Here is a 21,138-nt window from a genome sequence, read left to right as displayed (position 1 = left end):
TTTCATCTTTCTTTTTAACAATCCATATTTCTGAATCACATGGTAGAGTGGAAGTGACTATTACTTTATAAAATTTAAGTTAGCCTTCTCTCTCTCATCTTGTTTTCTTATTCAGTGTCCTTGGAATTGTTCCATAGATTTTCTGAAATATATTTATTTTTTATCTATATTATTATTTTCCTGACCTCCATTCATGGAAGATCAACACAGAGTCCATCATATCACTCCTTAAACTCATCCACTGTCTGCATGTTCACCACCTTCTCAAGCAATGCATTCCACATCCCTACTACTCTCCATGAAAAAAAAACATACTTCTTACCATTTTACTCACCACTCCCTTTTGCAATCTCCAGGGATGGCCCCTTTTATTTGCTCCTTCCCCTGGTTCTACCATAGGAAAAATCTCAGTGTTAACATGATAATAACCATTCAACAGCTTAAATGCCTCGATTATATCTCCTATGTCTTCTATCCATAAAACTCTGTAGTCGGCATGCCCTCTCAGTCTGTCCTCATAATCAACATTGTATAGTCCTGATATCATTTTTGTTGTCTCTGCACCCACTCTAAGGTCACTTCATTCCCCTTCAAAACCCAGAGTCCAGATATGAGCATAATAACACATCTTTTAGATATGTTATTATGCAATGTAAATAATTCAACTGTTACCTGTTTTACTTATCTAATGTTTTATCTTCTGTGACATTTTTGATCTAATAGCCAGCCTGGTTGACCGAGTAGTTAACGTATCCACTCTCCAGCCAAAAAGGCTGCAGGTTCAAATCCCACTGTGGGCATGGATGTTTGTGATTATCTGTGAAAATACTAGTGGTGGTGGTGGGTGGTAGATGGCGTTGGTGTTAGTGTAGTTGTGGTTCATTGTAGCTGGTGGAGACAGAGTTGTAGAGTAGGAGGCCTCCCTCAATGAGTCTTTGGAATAATAATAATATCATCTCTACCTTTTAAAATGCCATGATTTTTATGTTCTTTTTTTGAAATCTTTAGATTGTATTGTCAGCTTATTTTGTGTAATTTATAAACGTTTATTTTATAGGTAATCTTCATTACTTCACAATATCATCTGATCATTTGCATTGCATCTTTACATAAGTTCTGGTTAATTTCTATACCTTATAATTTTCCATATTTTTGTAATTGATTTTTGTGTACCAGTTATATATTTGGTTTAATCCTTTATCCAAGTCTAAGCAAACAAAGTTTGCACCTGAAGTATTTTCAGGACTGGGGCAATTCGTGGTAAAGGTGGTATAAGTTCTCATCACTTGCCTTAGTATCTCCCATAATGCAAAGCATCTCCTTGTGGATATGTATAATGCTATGCATTAAGGGACGGGCCTCAACTTATCTCTAATCCAGGGAATTTTAATAATAAGGTGTGACACCTTTTGGCAACTGGTATAGGTAAATATTATTATTATTATCCAGGCCTCCATGGAGTCAAAAGACTCATTACGGGAGGTCCTTCCTAGGAAACACAAAGTCTATCAAGACTCATCGTGGGAGGTCTCTCCTAGGAAACACAAAGTCTGTCATACCACTTCTTAGACTCATTTACTGTTCTCCCTCTCACCACTCTATCAGGCAGTGTATTTCACTGTTCAACCACCCTCCATGCAAAGAAACCACTCCTCATCCTCTTGCTCACAGCTTCCTTTCGTAACTTCCAGGGATGGCTTCTTGTCATCACTCCTTCCCACTGTTCAACCAAGCGAAAAAACTCCCCAGTGTCAACCCTGTAACCACCCTTTGACAGTTTAAAAGTCTCAATCATATCACCTTTCCTTCTATCCACCAAACTCTGCAGTCCACATTCCCTCAGCCAATCCTCATAACTATCCTTGTACAGTCCTGAAACCATCTTTGTCATCCATCTTTTTATCCTTTCCACAGTTAATTTATCCCCTTCAAATCATGGGGACGAAATCTGAGAACAATAGTCCAAGTGTGGTCTGATCAGAGGCTTATACAACGGAATGATAACCCTCTTATCTCTGCAGGTCAGTGTCCTTCTCATAATTGCAGCAATCCTCTGTGTTACCTTCATGACCTTTGCAATATGTTCCCTGAATTTCAGGTTTCTGTCAATCATCAATCCCCCACTTCCTCCAATAGAATATGCAGAATCCCATTGATGTGTCCCAAATCTCAAGACCTTACATTTTTGCTGCATTAAACTGATACCCCAATTCATTTACCCATCTGTCTAGCTTATTCAAATCCTCTTGCAGGGCTACCACATCTACATTATTACTAATAATCCTTCCCAGCTTCACATCATCTGTAAATTACTGAATATCCCCCCCCTGCAATCCACTGACAATGCCATTGATATAAAGGTTAAACAATATAGGTCCCAGTACTGAGCTCTGTGGGACTCCACTTGTAACCTTCTGCCTCCTTGAAACTGCCCCACCATACACAACTCTCTGATACCTATCAGACAGCCAATCTTGAATCCAGTTGACCAACCTGATAACCAAACCCATGTGCTGCAACTTAAATATCAGCTTATCATGTGTCACCTCAAATGCCTTTGCTAAATCCAAGAAATGGCAGTATATGCCTTTCCCTCATCTACTGCTCTTGTAACTTTATTATAAAAGGCTAGCGTATTACTAAAACAAGAGCGCCCTTTAAAAAATCCAGGTTGACTCTCACAGATAACATTATTCTCATCTTCCCGATGCTGTATATGGTCCCTCACTAATTTCTCCAAGATTTTAACAACTACTGATGACACACAAACTGGCCTATAATTAGACACTTCCAGTCTGCCTACCACCTTTATGTAATGGCACTAGCTTACCTTCTTTCCATTCCCTGGGCACCTTTCCCTTAGCCAGACTTTCATTGAAAAGACAGGTGAAAGGAACTGTCCGTTCTTTAGCAATATGACTTCTCCATTACATCCACCTTAGTATCACCACTCTGGGGTCTGGCTCCCACTGATGAGACCTCAATAAAGGTCAAAACCGGTCTGGTAGTGTTCCTTCCCTTAATGCATAGTGTGTGTGTGTGTGTGAAATGCAGTCGGAGATAAGCTATGGCCTTGTCTTCCAACCTTGAATAATTCAATCTCTTGTGTTAATTTATTACATAATCGTAACTTTATTTCTGTGTTTTTCCATAAACCTTTGTATAGCTTATACTAAATGTAATGGGTATTCTAACATTTTTGTTATATTCCATAATTTTTTTGTATTTACTTTATCAAAAGCATTTTCATAATCTATAAAAGCTTAAATGCATCTCCAAATTAAATTCTCATCATTTTTTTTTCCAATAATATTTTCTAAGACATGAACATTATCTGTACACTGTCGTTCATGTATAAAAAACATTTGTTCTTCTGAGATTTCACTGTTTGCAATATTTTTAAGCCTTTTATTCAAAATTTTCCTATTAATTTTATAACTGCTTCTTTTAGTTCTTTCAATCTAATTGGCTCTATATCTTCTTCATTTACTGTTTAATAAATTTCAGTAATACCACAAATTATTACAGTTTTCTTTCCATCCTTTCTTTTTTTGCTATTTAATTTCTTAATATTTTTGTAGGATATTTCTTGCCTCCATATAGATCTTTAATTTCTTTAATCTGTCCCAAGATTCTTGGCGAGCTTTCGTTCAAGGTTACACGGTAGTTAGCATTCATAGTGAAGAATTTATGGAGACAAAAACACTTGTTGGAGTAATTATTTATAATAATGAAAATAACACTGGACATTTTGACCTCTGTATCAAGGTCATCATCAGGAAAACATGACACAAGACACAAGTGTAGTGTCATGAAGACACAAGCTTCATGACACTACACAAAACTAAGGTAAATCTAAATGCTTTGTTAATTGTTTACCCTAGCCTGACCTCCATGAAAAAATAATAATAAATAAATTGATTAATTAATTAACAAAATAAAATATACAGATGGTAGGTTAAAAAAAAAAACAACTAAATAAATAAAAAAAAATAAAGTTTTATATCAGAACTATATTAAACATCTCTACTGTCCTCTTATGCTTAGGTTTTCTTCTGTTGGGGTTCTGCCGTCATGTTCTGGATGCCATGTAGGTTGCTGGGTCCCTCAGATTCATGGTATTACTAATCCATCATTCTTGTTTAGATTCTGATGATGCTTCAGCATCTCACAAGCTTCCTTGATCTTTCTTTGAAACCAAGTTTTGGTGTGGTATAGGGACTTGGTGCCTTTTGAATTGATTCTGTTATGTTTTAAGTGCATGGTCTAACAGACCTGTCAGACCATAGTGGAGGAATTTAATGATGAATTTAATTTAAACAGCTAAGTTGCAATTTAACCAAAGCAGAAAAATTAGCCCTTATATCTCTAAGAAATACCAAGATGTCATTATTACCAAGGTAGTGCTACCATTGTTCTTGATTAGACAGCATACCTTGTATAAATGAACCAGTTGTATCCATCCACAACACACCAATTTGTTAACTACAATCCTACAAATAGCATTTAAAAATAAATAAAATAATCAAGTCAGTGATCACGTGGCCAGAGGAAACAATTAAAAAGCAATTGCTGCATTATGCCCACATTTCCAGAATTTATGGCCTGCCTTAAATATGCAAAACAAACTGCTAAGACCGATAGTTGAAGGAATCGATAGCCCCAATTATCACTTAGCCCAAGAAACTATATACTCAAGGAGTTGATGGCTCATTTTCCTTCTCCCTCTTACATAAAAAATTACAGAACACTTCATCAACAAAATTAAAAACATCACACTTAAGGACGAAGATTTATTAATCTGCTTTGATATAACTGCCCTTTTCACTAATGTCCTGATGGTTTGAGGGCAGATGGTCCAAGATTTTTATTGTCCTTTTATAAGCTTGTCCAAGGGAACACTCGTCCGGTCGGACATTTTGTCCAACCTCAATTTGTCCTATATATCACTATGTCCAACCAAGTTTTTCCTCAGTGAAAATGCAAGAGTGATTTTGAGCCACTTGTTTCAATTTGTACAAATTTCTACAAGATATGTATGTGAGCATTTAATTATAACAAATCAAATAAGGAAACAACAGAATTAATTCGGAAATTGATGTGAAAAGGTATGTGAAAACGAGATAATGGATTTTGAAATCTGAGAAGTTTGGAGAATTTAGTCTTCTTCATTGACTTCCTTGGCTGGGTTCACCTTCAAATGATAAGTGATTGACCGCAGGTACGTGTTGAGTCTGTTTTATGCCTTGTACTAAGGAGAAAATGCATTCTTGGTTACGTAGGTACTGGCTATTCACATGAGCCCTTTGACCTCCAAGAGGCGTGTTATATCTTGTTCGTTCTGCCTCTGTTCCTCCTTCAGGGAATCAATGAACCTCCAAAAGTGATGGATGGTACACCATCATCAACTTTTGGAATTTGTTATGCCAACCTTCTACAGAAATGACCAAATCATGGACATTACATATCTCGGATAGAAAGCGAGGGTTTTTTGCCCCTCCCCCACGTCCTCGAGCTCGACACCCTCTGATGTAAGCACATTCAACATACTCTATCATTCCTTCCAGGTCTTCCAAAACACTCTCTGCAGTGTAGTCAAATACCTCGAGTATGTTGTCGATCAGCACGAATGGCAAGCTGAACAGCATCGATGCTTCTTCACGTATAGGGCTTTCTGCAACTTTATACTACTGTGACAGACCCAAAGCTGCCGTATGTCACCAAAGGGCCTGAGAAAAGTGAAATAGACAACACTTTATATTTGCATTAGGAAATATCTCCAATGCAGCATTCATATTCGCCAGGTCGAAATCCATCATATCAGTGTGTGGATGCACAATGATTCCTGCTTGTTTTGCAGTGTTGACAACATGCTGGTATATTGACCAATATGTAGTCTCAGTTTTTGCAGGAGTTAGCGCGTACACCAGAGGCATGACATGCTCTCAAAATATTCCATGCATAGTAAACAACTGAGCAAATTGTGAGGGTGCATTTTTAAATGTGCCATCAGAGAAGATAATGTCACTCACTCCAAGTAATCTTAGGTTCTCCGTTGTGGCAAAAACAAGACGATGATTCTCGTCCTGTACACCAGAATCATAAAAAAGAAATCTGTCATGATTTAACGTTTATAACTCCTTGGACTAATATGAAGAATTGGACGAAATGTCCTACTGGACGAGAAAAGTAATGGACAAGATTTTGATTGGACAAAAATAATTGGGCGAACTGCCCTGAAACCGTCCTGATCAGTGATACTATTCTTCTCACACACAGAACATTCTGCCTGATATCAAGGCCCTCTTTGCCCATGTACTTTCTCGAGATATTTCATGTGACAAAATTATTTCTCCCTGCAAAAAGAAGATACAGCCATTGGGTCACCACTCTCCCCACACACACACACACAGATAACTTTTACATGGAAGATTTCAAGCAACAAGTTCCAGATTCAGCAGGCCTAGAGCCCAGGGTCGTGTTTAGTTAGTCTAGAAAATACGTTTTTAAATTTAAATATAGTGTGGCTTTTTATCTCAAATTGTGCTGCAGTTGTGCATCGGTTAGATACAAGTGTCCTTCAATGGTGTTATTGTTTGGAACTGTGTTGTATATATTGTGTTTTCGCTGCCATTCGTTTCACTACTTCAACCTGTAAAGATGGCATCCAACAAGAAACATACATCAGCAGTGCGCAGGACTTCTACTTCTACACAAAAGGCTGGCTCAGCATTAGATTTTTCGCAATGGATGCATTGCGGAAACTGCTACATGTATGCGCCGAAGAATGTGAAGGATCTGTGGTCTGGCTGAATGAGAAGAACAAAAATGTCGACGTATGTGAGAAGTGTTGGGATATGCTGGAGTGTTTAGGAATGGAAGCTGACATTGCGACCGTAGCAGAAGAACTTCAGCGAGAGTTCATGAAAATGAAAAATGACCTTCATCTTCTGCATGAGGAATTGGAAGTGCTCGGCAAGGAGATACTGGAAGTTAAAACTGAGTTTAATGTGTTAAACAGAGAAATTAGGACTATAGACATTACTTTAGCTGAAGTAACTAGAACAGGATTATGTTGGGTGAGTCTTTGGTGAATGATGCAGTAATAAATAGTATGGGGGTGATTGGGAGTCAACAAAATAAAACCACAAGTGGCCTAGAAGAAACGAGATGTCATGAGAGTGGGGGGGGGGGGGTAAGTAATAGAGTGTTGAGTAATGAAATTGGGAGAGTCACGCTGAATAGCGTAGAAAATGAGTTCATGAGTGACGCTTGTGTGGACTTGAATGTAGTTAAGAGTGGTAAGATATATGGTGATTCTGTGATTAAGGGTATGGAGAGTGGTATGCATGAGGAGTACTTGGCTGGTGGGACAATAGAAAGAGTGGGTTTAGCAATAAAGAGAGGGCATGAAGCAGACAAGATGATAGTTATGGTGGGTACAAATGACCTGAGTGGTGGTATAAATTGGATAGGAAAAGATTTAAGAACATTGTTAGATATTGTGAAGAGGAAAAGTGTCAATGGCAGGATAGTGTGTGTGCGCTGCCTTGTTTTGACAATTACGACTTAAGTAGACGAGTGATGATAATGAATGATATGATTGCAAGAATGTGCAAAAAAATAGGTCTGGAATTTGTTGATGTTTGGAGTGTGTTTGAAGGAAAAAGACAGTTATATGCAAATATGGACTGCATCTGAACATGGAAGGACTTAAGCGATTGAAGAAGTTACTGTTTTCTGAACAATTCAAAGTAATTGAGCAGGGAAACTAATATTGAAAAGGTTAAGTGTAAGAGAGAGAAACTTTAGCACTGATTGTATATTTATTGATCCTTATTGGCAGAATAAATTGCAGAAGAGAGGGGATAAAAATCGGCATGGGACTACTAAAATTAGTGGCTTATGTATATATCAGTTCTAAAGCCAGTACAAGATCTAGAGGGAATCTGCAATATTTGTATACCAATGCAAGAAGCATTCTAAATAAGAGAGAAGAATTTTTGGCATTAGTCAGTGCAATCTCACCAAAAGTTGTAGGCATTAGTGAACTTGGCTGTCAGTAGAAGATGTGGTCACTGGAATAGAATGTGATGGGTACAGTATTTTCAGGGAGGATAGAGAAGATAGAACAGGGGGAGGAGTACTGTTGATGATAGCTGATGTGTTGCAGCCAAAGAAAGTAGTATATCAAGATGATAGACATGTGAATGAGAGTTCATTTGAGGCAGTCTGATGTGAAATAGTGACCAACACAACCAAATATAAAGTTGGATGCTGCTATAGGCCAGGGAGTACAGGGGGAGATATTGAATTCATGCATCAGCAAATTAGTGCAATGAGTGCAGGTTTAGTGATTATTATGGAGGATTTTAATTATGGTGATATCAATTGGAAGGAGGAAATATCACGTAGCAAAAAGGAAATGGAGTTCATACATCTTCTATGAGATAATTACTTGAAACAGCACATAACTGAAGGGACACGTGGTGTGAGAGTGTTGGACCTGGTTATTGGTTCAGAGGTTATATGCATAAGTAAGGTGTCCTCGTTACCTTCAATTGGTGAAAGTGATCATGTGGTATTGACTTGGGAGGTTGCAAAATCTGTGGATTTTTCTGTTAAGAAGGGGTATATATGGAACTACAGGTTAGGCAATTATAACAAACTTTGGAGTGAACTTGCAGCCATCCCATGGCAGAACATATTGCAGGGGAAAGATGTTAGCAGTGCATATTATAAAATCAGCAGATATCTGAGCAAAGCAATATCAGATTGTCCCCCCGTGGTCAGGAAGTCAAACAAGACAGGCGTTAGATGGATGAGCAGTAGTATCAAGCTTGATCTGCAAAAAAAGAAAATGTTATGGATAATTTACAAGGAGAAAGGCGATCAGTATACCAATGAGCAGTACAAGGCTCAAGCTAGGAAGGTTACCAGCATAGTAAGAAAAGCTAAATCAGATTATGAGAAGACCTTAGCCAAAGAGACCAAGAGTAATCCCAAAGAGTTCTTCCGCTATGTGGCAAGTAAAAGGAAGGATAACTTCAGTGGGTGCTGATGGTATTGAGGTGACAAAATCAGATGTAATAGTCGAATTACTGAGTGATCACTTTTCAAAAGTCTATCACCCAAGTGAGGATATCTCTGTACCTGTAGCAATAACTAATGTGAGAATTAAAGCTAAGAAATCAGAGGTATTTAATATATTGCAAAATTTAAATGCAAACACTACTGTAGGCTTAGATTGAATATCAGCTCGGGTGTTGCATGAATGTGCAAATGAATTGTCAACCCGCTCTTACCTGGATATTTAATTTAGGTTTGAACTCTGGTATGGTCCCTAGGGAGTGGAAGTTAGGCAAAGTGGTTCCTTTACATAAGGGTGGCTCTAAAACTGCAGTAGTTAATTACAGACCAATCACCATCTCAGGAGTAGTGATAAAAGTATTGGAAATGTTGGTTAAAGACAAAATTCAAGAATGGGTGGATCAGGATATGATGCTCTATAGAGGCCAACATGGTTTTGTTAAAAGTAGATCCTGCTTAGCAATCTATTAACTTTTCATAATAGAATGACATCTGAGTTGGACAAAGGAACTGGCTACACAGTGGTACTTCTGGATTTTGCTAAGGCTTTTGACAGGATACCCCCATGAAACACCGTTATGCAAATTGGAGCAGATGGGAATGGATACTAAATTGGTGATATGGATAGGGGAATGGCTCAGAGAGAAATACCAGAAGGTGGTGTATGGAGGAGCCGAGTCCAGGATGAGGCAGGTGACCAGTGGTGTGCCTCAGGGCTCTGTGCTTGGGCCATTGTTGTTTAATTTGTATATAAATGATATAGGAAATGGCGTACAGGGAGATATTCAGTTGTTTGTTGATGATGCAAAGTTGGGTAGTGCAATAAAAAATCAAGCCGATGTTGAAAGTTTGCAGGATGATTTAAATAAGCTGGTGGAATGGGCAAAAGATAATGGATGTGAGTTCAATGTGGAAAAGTGTAAAGTCATGCATTTTGGGATTAAAAGATTACCAGCTGTGTACTACATTGATGGAACAGTACTCCAAGAGATGGATGAGGCTAGAGACTTAGGGGTGTTGGTAGATAGGGAGATGAAGTTGAGAGGATACATTGCTAAGGTGTCCAGGATTGCACATAGGATTACTTGGTTGTTGAGGAACACACTGACATCCAGAGATAAATAGATTATTATTCCCCTTTATAAAGCATTGATACTTCCACATTTGGATTACTGTGCTCAGGTCTGGTCACTTGGATTCCTTGAAGATGAGGAGGCTGTGGAGAGGGTTCAGAGAAGAGTGACCAAGTTGGTGAATGATGTAAAAAATGCTCCCTACATTGATAGATTGAGAGCTAGTGGATTGCAGAGGTTGGTTGATAGGCAGAGAAGAGGGGATATGATAGAAACATTTAAATTACTGAAAGGTTTTTATAGGATTGATGCAGAGGAAATGTTTCAGCTGTGTGATAGTGATGGAAGAACAAGAGGTCATCCCTGGTAATTAAAGAAGAGTGTGGTTAACAAGGATGTCAGAACAAGGTTTTTTGCCTGGAGAGTGGTGAGTGAGTGGAATTTATTGCCTGACTTAGTTGTGAGCTCTTCGTCTGTAAATGAATTCAAGAAGAGATATGACAGATATTGTTTTGCTAGTTTGGGTCTCCCGCGATGAGTCCACTGACTCCATGGAGATGCACGTAATAATAATATATGTTGATGTTATTTTTTCCATTTGGCAAAACAGCTGCAAAACATTAAATACATTGCTAAGCCACATGAACAGATAACACAAACATATCCAATTTACTATTGAGATTGAAAACAATAACTGTCTTCTTTTTCTAGGCATATGGTAACACGTCTATCCTCAGGCTTTCATTCACGGTCTACTGCAAACCTACACACGCAGGCCAATACATATATAAAAATTCATACCACTGACACAAAAACCAGAAATCATTAGCACCCTCAAACATGAAGCCCTAACAATTTGCTTCAATGAGCAGGTACTGAACAAAGAATATGATGCCAAACAGTTCTAAAAAAATGGCTATATCAAAAAAAAAAAAGTTTGCAAGATCTTCTACAATAATACTATTAAAAGCAAAAAAAAATTACAAGAATTCTATAGCCATACCATGGATTATGAGAATATCAGAAAAAAAATAGATAGTGCATTGCATAAATACAACATTAAGGCAACCTTCAAATCTCCTGCAAAATTAAAAAGTATACTCAGCTCATCCAAATATCCCCTTCCCTATCTTGCCCATCCAAAGGTTTGCAAAATTCTGTGCACCTGCAACATACCCTATATAGGTAAACAGGGTGCACTATCCCAATAAGAAAAAGACAAACTCAAATGTCACATTAAATTCCACGAAGGAATTTAATTACAAGCCTACCAAACCATGCACTTCAAACATGTCACAGAATCAACTGGAAAGACACCAAGTCCCTATACTGCACCAAAACATGGTTTCAAAGAAAGTTCAAGAAAGCTTATGAGATGCTGAAACATCATCCAGATCTAAACAGAAATATGAATTACTAATTCCAAGAATCAGAAGGACCCATCTGCAATCTATAAAGCATGCATAATATGATGCAGAACCCCAACACAAGAAAACCTTAATATAAGAATATAGTAGAAATGTTTAATGTAATTCTGATATAAAACTTTATTTTTATTTATTTAGTTGTTGTTTTTTTCCATCATCTGTATATTTTATTTTGTTAATTTATATATTTGTAGATTTTTTATTTATTTTTTTTTCACCATAGGTCAGGCCTACAGGTAAATGATTAACAATGCATTTAGATTTATCTTAGTTTTGTGTAATGTCATGAAGCTTGTACCTTGTGTATATGTATGTTTTCTTGATGATGACCTTGATACAGAGGGTTAAACGTTTGAGCATTATTTTCATTATTATAAGAAAAGTAATTACTCTAACAGGTGTTTTTGTCTCCATAAATTCTTCACTATAGAATTAGCTATATTTCTTTTGTGTTTATATCTTTAAAGGCACCTGTGGCATGATTATAAATAATAAATTACACAGTAAACACATTAATTACCTTTAATGAAATGAAATTACAGATATTTTATACTGAAAATAGCAGCACATCATCAGTGTGTAGAAACAAACAAGGGAACCGGATTACAGCAGTCGATGGTTTATCAAATCCCAGTGACTAATTTTAGCGCAGAAATTCAGATGTTGTCTGTCAAAGCTTTATACAACGGAACATCACCCTTTTATCTCTCATGGTCAATGTCATCCTCAGTATTCAGCAAATTCTTCAAGTTGTTTTCATAATGTTTCAATATGTCGTATGAACTTCAAATTTCTGTCTACAATCACTCCAAGATCCCTTGCTTCTTCCATTATAACTCCACCCATCTGTGGATCCCAAATTTCAAAACCTTACATTTAGTTGCATTAAACTGGTATTCCCATTAATTTGATCACCTTTCCAGCTTATTCGACTTATCTTGAAAAGCAAACAACTGAATATCATCCTGTATTCCATTGACAATATCTTTGATATAAAGATCGAAGTATAATGGTCCCAGTACTGAATCCATTGGGAACTATACTTTTAACCTTTCCACTCCCTTATACTGCTCCCCGATATGTAACTCTGATATGTTGTAACTTAAGGATCACCTTGTCATGTGGCACTCTGTCAGATACCTTTGCAACCCCCCCCCCCCAAAAAAATAATAACAGTGTATTTGTTACCCTCATCCACTGCTCTTGCTATTATAATATAAAAGGCAACCTGATTACTAAAACAAGAATCTAATTTAGTAAATCCATGTTGGCCTGCATAAACAGTAATATCCTCATCTGTCCAAATCCTGTATACAAGTTCTTACCAATTTCCCCAAAATCTTAACAATTGAGTAAGAAAGACAAACTGGTTTATAGTTTGATACCTCCATTCCATCCTATACCTATTGCAGTGGCACTATCTTACTCTCCTTTCACTCTCCAGGAATTGTGCACTTGTAGTATAGCCAGTTCCACAGCATATTCCAATTGAAATGTAGCGAAATTCCATCTAGTATATTCAGTATTCGGAATACATTCTCTTTGTTCACATCTAATGCTTCACTCTTCATCCCTTACAAATAATACATTCTTTACCACGATGGTACTCTCTAATAGAGTGATCATTAAATAGCTGAACTATGTCATTTGCCTTGGTCATACCAAGTCTTTCTACATCCAGCAGGGTGATCCATCCACAATAATTTTTCCTCCTACTGGCCACATAGCGAAAAAATTCCTTGGAGTCTCCTAGGTTTGCAGCTCTAGTCTGTTTGTATTCTAATTTTTCTCTCCTTAGTATACTAGTCACCTTCCTAGCCTGAGCCTTATATTCCTTGTGTAGCTGTCATCCACCTCTTTCTCTTTATTTGCTTTCCATAATCTCTTTTTACATATTCAATTCCTATTTTATTTCTCTAGTCATCCATTTGACACCAAATATAAGGACGGACCATCCTCTGGGCTTAATACATATAACATTAAGGCACTGTTGCTTACTTCGTAGCACTTAACGAATTTTTTTGCCAGCCTGCTTGGCCGAGTGGTTAGCATATCTGCTCTTCAGCCAAAAGGCTGCTGGTTCAAATCCCACTGTGGGCATGGATGTTTGTGATTGTCTGTGGAAATACTAGTGGTGGTGGCGGACAGTAGATAGCTTTGGTGTAGTTGCAATTAGTTGTAGTTCAGGGGCCTTTAACCTTTCAGACAGTGCAGGCTGCATCAAAAATTTCAATGAAGCCCGCGTGCCACTAAACTATACTGCGGTATTAGAATTGTAAGATGCTTTCCAGATTCTTAAGGAACGCTGTTCATTTGATACTTTACATAAAATCATATAAAAATAAACAAACTCAGCTTTAAGAGCATAGGTAGGAGTCAGGTTCATGATAAGTAAATACAATCAATACTTGAAAAAATATAATTTAATGAAGAAAACATTCATTTTTCACAATGTCAATGAGCAACTTGGCAATGTTTTTCCTTGACCAGCTTGATGATGTTGGCATCACTGTTGGAAGTCACTATGTGCAGAGTATTCTCGAGAAGTGGTCCATAATCTGAGTTCTTGTCTTGGACTTCACATGCTTCATCCTGGAGAAGAACTGCTCACATAATTATGTGCTCCCTAACAAAGTGCACATCTTCAAAGCATGCTGGCGAAGATAAGGGAATGCATCCGCAGAAATGAGGACGTTCTGAAAATAAAGTAAAATGTAAGCAAGGGCATTGATCCGCTTCACACTCTTAGGTTAAAAACTCTTGGAATTGACGATGATTTAATCCTCTTGCCCTAATAATGTTGACGACAGTCACAATAACTTTCATGACATTCTCAAATCCAATAGTTTTCGTGCACAAATTCTCTTGGTGGATTAAACTGTGGTAATGGACAAAATCTTTTCCTTCTAGTTCCGGTTCTTTCCATAGCAGTGCAACAAACCCTTCATTCTTTCCCACCATAGCAGGAGCACCATCAGTTACCAGACCCTCGAGGTTGGTTAAGCTGAGATCGAAATGCTGGAGCGTTTCCTTGGCAGCTTCAAGAATATCAGTGCCTTTCATCGTTCCCTTCATAAGTACAAGCGCTAGCAGTTCTTCTGTCACTTTGAATTGTTGATCGATGCCATGGAGAAAGATAGCCAGTTGTGCTGTATCCTTCACATCTAAAGCAAGTGAATATGATGTTAATTTAGGACGACCGTTTTTTAAAGTTCCTTCTATGCCATTGGCAAGTTCTTTGACACGTCGTACTACAGTTACCCCAGACAAATCAGTTTTTTAAACACTTCCTTATTATTTGGGCACAGAATATTCCCAGCATGAATGAGACACTCTTTCACAAACCTGCCATCCAAGAAGGCTTTTGATTTTTTACCAATTTTTTCAGCTATTACATAACTTACGTTGACGCACGCTTTGCTCTCTTCCCTCGGGCATTTTAGATCAATTTGGGTTCACTTTGTCCACACGAAGCTGCCCTTAAAGGTTATTGAAATTGGACGCATGCTTTATCTCATAATGTCGTTTTATCTTGTATTCTTTTGATGCTGACACTGACTTATCATCGATTGGCACAAAAAAGTACAAATTGGTCCACTTTTCATTAAAAACTCAACAAGAATTACTTGATTTATGCTTTTTACTCATAGACACCATAGTGATGGAAGGTGAACCCAAAAATTGATCCAAAATGGCTGTGTAATGGTTATTATCCACTGAATATGTCTTGCACTAATGAAAAAAGCCTGGCAATATAAAACCACAATAGGCTATGGCTGACAAGACGAATCTGCGTGCGCTTATACACGAATATCACACTGTTCATGACTGACTATCTGACTCTGGATGAGATCCTCTTGTATTTATATGAAAATAACGAAGTATCGAGAACCTTCAAGATGTATCTGGAAGGCACTAGACAGCACTCTTGAATGAACTACTGCTTCAGCCATGTACCTGTGACATTAGTATACTAGTACTTAAGTACCACTTGGTGGTGGTAGATGGCTGAAGAAGCATGTCTGTTTAATATTTATTTTTTTATAGGATTTTATGTAAAGTATCGAATGCACAGCGTTCCTTGTGAATCTGGAAAGCATCTTACAATTCTGAATACCGCAGTATAGCTTAGTGGCCAGCGGGATTCATTGAAATTATTTTTTATTTAATCGCATTTTAATGTTAAGTAGTTAATTTTTTCAAAATGGTCTGCGGGCCACAGGTGGCCCTTGGGCTATGCGTTGAAGACCCCTGTTGTAGTTGGTTTGTTTAGTGGCCCTGACAGAGTTGTAGAGCAGGTGCCATTCCTCGATGAGTCTTTGGACTCCCTGGAAGTGTGATATAATAATAAAAAAATAAATAAAATAAATAAAAATTGCTTTGGTGTCAAATGGATGACTGTTTGATTGCTGTCAATCAACAGTTTTTTTTATTAAGTAATTCCCATGCACTATTGATCTCTTGTTTCACGTTCTTTCAACAATTGCACTGCTGCAAGCTGGTTTCTAAGCCAATGATAGTTGCCTTATAATTCCACATACATTCCTTCTGCCTTGATACTTCTACATGCCCATTCATATTGGAGCATGTATTGGAGCCCATACATGCTCCAAGTCAGGACTATGTGGTCACTTTCACCAATTTCGGGCTAGTATGATGTCTCAATCATGATCAGATCCTCTGATACCGTAACCAAGTCCCAAACTCTTGATCCTCCCACTACATGCTGCCTGAGACAATTGTCCCTCAATAAATCCAAAAATTCAATTTCTTTAGTACTGCATGCCACCTCCTCTGCCAGTTTATGTTGCTATAGTTGAAGTCCCCACCCCCATAATGATTACTCTTGCAAAACTAATTTACCTAAACATTTCCTGCTCATCACCATCTATATCTCCTAGTCTATAGCAGCATCCCACTAAATGTTGTCTTATAAATTTACCTCAGACCATATATAATCTCAAAAGCCATTAGTGTCATGTCTGCCCTGATTTTATACCTTGAGAGGGCACAGTTCATCTCTCGTCATGAGTAACACTTCACTACCATGTCTACCTTCCCTATCCTGATTAAAAAATATGCCATACCCTACAATTAATATTCCTGTCAGAACATTCTCCTTAGTTAACCATGTTTCATTGATATGAACGATCTTTGGAGAGACTATCTATCATTGCCACAAACTCATTCCCTAATACCCCTGGCATTTGTATGCAGAAAAACCTTTAGTGCATTGCCATTATTCATATAGCATATTATTACTCCCTATATGCTCCATCTGGCTTTACAATATGGTATACATTTCTAAAACCACTATCCTCACATGAAGCCATTCCTCTACATTTTGCCTTTACAATTCCAGTTTCCCTGCCATAACACACTTACTTGTTCAGAAAACAAGTCTCTCTCCATGGGCTTCATCCATTTGTATTCAAATGTAATCCATCTCTTGCATACAATCTACTCCTATCCTCAAATGTACTCCACACATCCACATATTCCCAGCCTCTTTTCCTACACATTCTTAGTATCATTTCATTCATTATCACTACTCTTCTCCTTCACTCTGCATTATGATACCAAGGCAGCACACTCACTGTCTTCCCTCTGCCACATTTCTGCCACATTACACCTGACATCTGTCTGAAATCATCCCTTACCATGCAAGACACTGTTGTGTGATGCTCAAAAATCAAGGTAGAATTGCATGACTAAGGTAGTTCCTGACCTCTGGAATGTTGAGTATGAGGAAAGATTGAGAAGATGTAATTTGCAGAGTCTGGTGGAGAGAAGGAAGAGGAGAGATATGATAGAGACCTACAAGTTGGTAAGGAGTTGTTATAAGATCCATGGTGGAGAAGTTCTACAGAGAATAGTGGGAGATCAGGGGAGAACCAGAGGTCATCCCTGGAAACTGTATAAAGCAGGTGTGAGCAGGGGAATGAGAAGCAGGTTTTTTTCGTGCAGAGTTGTGAATGATTGGAATGCCTTGCCTGAGATTGTGGTGTCTGCAAGGAGTTTGAGTGTGTTTAAGACACGGTATGATGAGATGTGTGTGTATGATAAAAGGACCTCCCAGATGAGTCTTTGACTCCATGAGGTCTTGGGTAATAATAATAATTGCACTTTCCAAGACCAAAATGCTGATGTATTTGAGGTTCCAACCACAGTGTGGTGTTTGTCGACGTTCGACGAAGTCCAGTTATTCTGCAGAAACCAAATCTCTATCCACACCTTTATGCTATCAGGCTGTCTAGGATATATTTTCCAGCCAATAAGCATTAAACTATCAGACTTGAGTACATTTCAGAGGCTCTACACTGTACAGAATCCCTCAAGCTGAACTCTGAACAAAGATAATTTGGGTGACATTGCTTGCTATGCATATGTTCATTAAAACTAAAAGTAGACTTATTCCATGTTTTTATTAAAGAAAGTAATTATACATAATTACTTTCTTTGACAAAAAAAAATGGCTGATTTTAAGCCCATATGGATAATAAGACTAAAATACCTAACTATAAAACACAGAATTATCTTAGCAAACTTCTCTTAAAACATGCAAATGTCTTTAAAGAATGTGACCCTTTTTTTTTTAATACCCAATAGAAAATACACATTTTCATTCTATTTAAGAATAAAATAAACCAACTTAGTCATGATTAGCACTGGCAGCCAAATGGATTGTATGCTATGGTGTTAGCTTAAGATATCCAGTAACTTTGAACACCTTTGTCTCCCCAACCTCCTTCATATGGATCATTATTATAGCAAATTTTTTTCTTATTAGTTGGCTGGGTAGTTTAGCATATTCACTTTCCAACCCACTTGGGCTGAAATTATTCTACTGCTTAAAAACATGAATGCCTTTAGATCATAGATGAATTTCATTACTTGGTGTGAGACTGTCTTCCTGTTTACTGGGGGTCTGAAGAGGCTTGAAAAAGTTACGTTTGGTTTTGCCTAGATCAGGTTCTCGATTACCTAGACCTCAGCCTGCCCGTGATGATAATAACAAAGTGATGTATTATAGATTAAATAGCCCTTTGTGGATGAAATCACATAAACAAAAGCTCCATAAAATGATTTTTATATACAGGGGGTTGGACAAAATAAAGGAAACAATAAAATATTTAAGAATAGAATTTGTTTGTGTTGGTTACATTGAAAAAAAAAAAAAATGTGGTGGCAACAGAATGTTCTTGTTTTGTTTACAAACAAAACAAGAACTGTAGTTCTCATGCAAGTGCATTAGTGATTGTACTGAGTGATAATTCATGTTAAAAAAAATCAGAAAATGGGCGACTTGTTCGACTTTGAAAGAGGACAAATCATTGGTACACATTTAGCTGGAGCATCAGTGACAAAAAAAAAAGTGTCAGATTATTAGGTGTATCGAGATTGGCAGATTCTAAGGTTATGTCAGCATACACAAATCAGGCTAAGAGAACATCATCGAAGAGAAACGGTGATTGAAAATCAAAAATGATAGAAAGAGATCATTCGACATTGAGAAGGTTTTTGTTTGAAAAATGCAGAATTACTGGCACAAATAACAGCAGAACCTGTTTATTATTATTATTATTATTATTCCTGATACCTCCAAGGAGTCCGAAGACTCATTGCGGGAGGACACCTACAACTGTCTCAACCACTACACCGAACCTCTACTACAAATCATCTCCATCAACGCCATCTACCGCCCACCACCACAACTAGTATTTTTGTCTGTAAATTGCATGTGTTCTGAAGGGCCGATTTGTCTGTATGCGGGATGAAAAACCAGAGTTTCCGGAAGAAAAAAACCCGCTTCCACCGTATGAGATTGGCTAACTTACCTTCGATTGAAATTGTCCAGATAAAGATTCCTCCCATAGCGACGAGAATCGAACTTAGGCCTATTCCAATCGAAGGGCGCAATGTACCGTCATTCTTTCAATTGTGCTACAAAGGCGCTAACAAAGCCACAATAACTATTTGACGTGAGCTTCATAAATCCAATATTCATGGTAGAGCTGCAATTGCTAAACCTCTGATTACCGAAAAGAATGCTCAGATGCATAAACAATGGTGTCACGACCATCAAACAAGGACAGTAAAAGACTGGAAATGTATGATATGGTTAGATGAGTCAACCTTCACATTGTTTCATACATCAGGAGGATTATACATCATACAACTACACTGTTCTTTGGAGAACACTCAAGGAAGACTATAATCCAGAATACAAATTGTGGTATTCTGTTGGTCCAATTATTACTCTTTGTGGCAGAATTACTGCAAGTGATTATTTGGGTAATCAAGTGCATCCCAAGATCCAAACAGTATCTCTAAAGAACAGTGTAGTATTCTAAGACATCAATGCTCCCATTCACACAGCTTGGACTGTGTACAGTCATGGTTTGAAGAACATGAAGGTGAACTTCAACATCTTCCCTCAACAGCATAATCACCAGATTTGAACATTATTACACCACTATGGTCAGTTTTGAAGACTAGAATAATAAACAGATTCCCACCTCCAACATCTTTAAAACAACTTGAAGAATGGTAAAAAATCCCATCAGAAACTTTATGCTGTCTCTGAACATATAGCTCGCATTGCTTATTTTGTAAACCTTGAGTAAAGAGATAAAGCTTTTAGGTTATGGAGCAGCCTAGATCAGAATGCATTTTTTGACTGCAACTATTTTTTAATTAAAAATTTAATGAAATCATATACATTGCCTACCATCATTGTGCTTTTGGCAATAACGATCTTTGAAATACGGAGTTATTATTTATTTAGCATATGATGTACAGGTCTCAGGATATTACATACATTTTACATAAAACAGCTTAAAAACAATTGTAAAAATCATATTAAAAAGGGATACAATAGGTTGAAATGATTAAACATTAAAATTAAGAATCAGGAGTCAGAGCTTAATCCTTAAATCCCAGATCCACTCCAGGGATTCTGGGGTCAGTTTAAAAAAGTCCTCTCTAGTATCTGAGAATGAGTATATATGGCACTCAAGCACAATGTGATTGATAGTCTGTATCCCACTTCTGCATTCACAGTTTGGAGTATCGGACCAATTTCATTTATGCACGAGATGCTTACATCTCCCTTGTCCTGTTCTGATCCATAAAGTGGTCCATACATGTCTAGGGAGATCGAAGCCCTCCAGGTGAGATGTTGGATTGAAATGGGAATTTGAAGATTGGAGACCAATTGGAGGATACGTTGAAGCCAATACTTTCCCCATGACTCGCATAGGTCAAAGTTCTGGTCATTCATTTATATTTGCACTCCTCCAGGCAGGGTGCCTAGATTTCAGTCTTCGTGAGATATGGAAGGAAATGTCTTGGTGGATAGGCAAGGAACTGTTTCCAATTGTGTTTGTCCATAATTTGCTTAAGGCTTGGGTCCTGCGAAGTGAGGGAGGGCCATTTTTAATCTTAAAGAATTTACTTTTGGATTCATTGAGAGATACTTGTATTTCATCCATCTGCTAGTATTTCATTAATTAGGTTGGCTAGTTTTGGTGATGGAATAGTTTCTA

At 37.6% G+C, this 21,138-nt stretch overlaps 1 protein-coding gene and 1 pseudogene across 2 annotated transcripts in view; both read left to right on the top strand.

Annotated features, from left to right (window-relative positions):
• The window catches only part of sws (patatin like phospholipase domain containing sws), a 945,916-nt gene that overhangs the window by 707,187 nt on the left and 217,591 nt on the right, over nucleotides 1-21,138 (top strand). The window lies entirely within an intron of this gene.
• On the top strand, nucleotides 13,531-13,614 carry LOC150103750 (U6atac minor spliceosomal RNA; annotated as a pseudogene).

This window comes from Typopeltis vanoorti, chromosome 8 (genome assembly GCF_054136105.1).
Source record: "Typopeltis vanoorti isolate ZY-2024b chromosome 8, IOZ_Tvanoo_1.0, whole genome shotgun sequence".
NCBI lineage: Eukaryota > Metazoa > Arthropoda > Arachnida > Uropygi > Thelyphonidae > Typopeltis > Typopeltis vanoorti.
This window is presented reverse-complemented; position numbering and strand designations above follow the sequence as displayed.